This window comes from Lipotes vexillifer, unplaced genomic scaffold, assembly GCF_000442215.2.
Source record: "Lipotes vexillifer unplaced genomic scaffold, Lipotes_vexillifer_v1.1 scaffold121, whole genome shotgun sequence".
NCBI classification, from domain to species: Eukaryota; Metazoa; Chordata; class Mammalia; order Artiodactyla; family Lipotidae; genus Lipotes; species Lipotes vexillifer.
Window position 1 is genome coordinate 1,637,053 of NW_006773122.1, and position 2,894 is coordinate 1,639,946.

The window sequence follows — 2,894 nt, forward strand, 5'->3', positions numbered from 1 at the left end:
TCTGCAACGGGAGAGGCCACAACAGTGAGAGGCCCGTGTACTGCAGAAACAAACAAACAAACAAACAAACAAAAAAACAGCTGAGGCATTGTATGTGAGGGAGGAGGGATGGGAGATCAGGCTGGAGGAATTGCAGGAGCCACTTTCTGCGGGCTCTTACTTCGCAGTTGCCTTGTCTGTTTTTCCCATCCCACCCAACCCCATGCGCTATCAGTACTGTGAGCACAGGAAACATATCTACCACCACCCCTCATAGGTGATTCATTCATTCAATAAATACTTACTGATCACCTAGTAGGTATCTGGCACTGTTCTAGATACTTGGAATACATCGATGACCAGAACAGATGAAGATCCCTACCAACTTGGAGTTTATATTCTGGCAGGAAAGGCAGGCATAGTACCTAAGTAAATGTCCTATTATGTTAGAAGATGACCAGTACTATGAAACAAGAAGAAGTCAAGCAAGGTAAAGGGTACAGGGGTCTGAGGAAAGGGGTGGGGCAGGTGCAGCATTAAATAGAGAGGACAGGGTAGCCTTGTTGAGGAGAGATTTGAGCAGAGGCATGAAGGAGGAAAGGGAGCAAGCCTTTCCATTAGTAGCGATAATCGAAGGGAAGATTATTACTGGAAGAGGGAACAGCACGTGCAAAGGCCCAAAGGTGGAAACACCACTGACATATTCTAGGAAGAGCAAGGAGGCTGGTATGACTGGAGTAGAGTTAGTGAGGGGAGACGGGTGGGTGACAAGGGGATGTAATGATGAGAGAAAACCGGTGATGGGGGCAGATTATATCGGCCTTTAGGTCATTGTAAGGATTTTGGCTTTTGCTTTGACTGAAGCCATTTGGAGGGTTTTGAGCAGAGGACTGACAGAATCTGACTCATGTTTTGATAGGATCAGTATGGATGCTCTGTGGAGGATAGTCTCTCAATGGTGGTGGCATGAGGGACTAAAGTAGAAGCAGGGGTCACAGGTAAGAGGTGAAAGATAACTGGTACCTGAGACCAAGGTGGCATTAGTTGGGAGAAAAGGAAGTGCTCAAAATTTGGTTATATTTTGAAAGTAGATCCAACAGGATTTCCTGGTAGATTAAACAGGGGACATGAGAGAAAGGGCTGTCAAAGAAGACTCCTCTAATCCAAAGCAGGAACTTACTCCACACTGCTCCAGACTCAGCTAACAAACCTCCTTTACTGGGGAACTCAGTGTTCGAGAACAAAAAAGTTGCTTCTTTCAAAGAATATAAACAGACAATTCACAAGAGAGATGCAAATGCGCAAAACAATCCATAAAGAGGTGTCTGACCTTATTAATTATGGAATAAATACAATACAGCAAGGAGATAGATTTAGTTTCTCAGTTTAGCAGAAGTGAAAATTGATATCAACTTTCTGGAGGGCAGTTTAGCAACAAATATCAAAACTTAAAATATATGTTCCTTTTGACTGCTGGCAGTTTACCCAAGGAAGGAATATCACAGGTGTGTTTCTGACACTTTTTTTTTTTTTTTCCTTGCGTTATGCGGGCCTCTCACTTCTGTGGCCTCTCCCATTTGCGGAGCACAGGCTCCGGACGCGCAGGCTCAGCGGCCGTGGCCCACGGGCCCAGCCGCTCCGCGGCACGTGGGATCCTCCCGAAACGGGGCACGAACCCGCGTCCCCTGCATCGGCAGGCGGACCCCCAAGCACTGCGCCACCAGGGAAGCCCCGACACTTTTGTTTATATTTGAAAATTCTGGAAATAATTTAAATGTCCTACAATACAGAACTGACTAAATAAATAACGGTACAGCTATAGAGAGGAATATCATATAGTAATAAAAAGTAATGCAGGGGCTTCCCTGGTGGCGCAGTGGTTGAGAGTCCGCCTGCCGATGCAGGGGACACGGGTTCGTGCCCCGGTCCGGGAAGATCCCGCATGCCGCGGGGCGGCTGGGCCCATGAACCACGGCCGCTGAGCCTGCGCTCTGCAACGGGAGAGGCCACAACAGTGAGAGGCCCGCGTATCGCAAAAAAAAAAAAAAAAAAAAAAAAAAAGTAATGCAATACAGGTATTCCTGGTTGCTTGCAAAGAAGAGGATTGAGTTGCTGGGGACAGAAATGACAGAAGTAGGGTTTTTGGGGTTTTTTTGTTTTTTTGGAGTAGGGTTTTTTAAAACATACTTTTTGATAACTGCAATTTTTAATTTGTGTGAATACATGTAATATTCAAAATAATAAATGAAATTTTAAATATCTGTAAAAGAAATATTGTAGATCTCTATTAGTTGTTACGGGAGGATGTCCACAATGTTGAGTGAGAAAAAAGTTACCAAGTGGCATATAGAATACAATTTTATTTACATGAGATTGTATATTATATACTAAAAATATAGGTATAGATATAAGTATAGAAAGTTATTTCTGGAATGATGCTCCAATTTAATAATAGTGGTATCTCTAGAAGAAAAAATTTAGAGATGATCTTTACTTTTTTGCTATACACTTTTCTGTATTGTGTGGATTGTTTATAATGAGCATGGATTTTTTTTTTATACTATCAGGGGAAAATACTGTAAGGTTATTTTCTTTTAAAAAGGAAGTGCCGGGCTTCCCTGGTGGTGCAGTGGTTGAGAATCTGCCTGCCAGTGCAGGGGACACGGGTTCGAGCCCTGGTCTGGGAAGATCCCACATGCCGTGGAGCGACTAGGCCCGTGAGCCACAGCTGCTGAGCCTGCGCGTCTGGAGCCTGTGCTCCGCAACAAGAGAGGCCGCGACAGTGAGAGGCCCGCACACGGCGATGAGGAGTGGGCCCTGCTCGCCGCAACTAGAGAAACCCCGCGCCCAGAAACGAAGACCCAACACAGCCAAAAATAAATTAATTAATTTAAAAAAAAAAAAAAAAAAAAAAA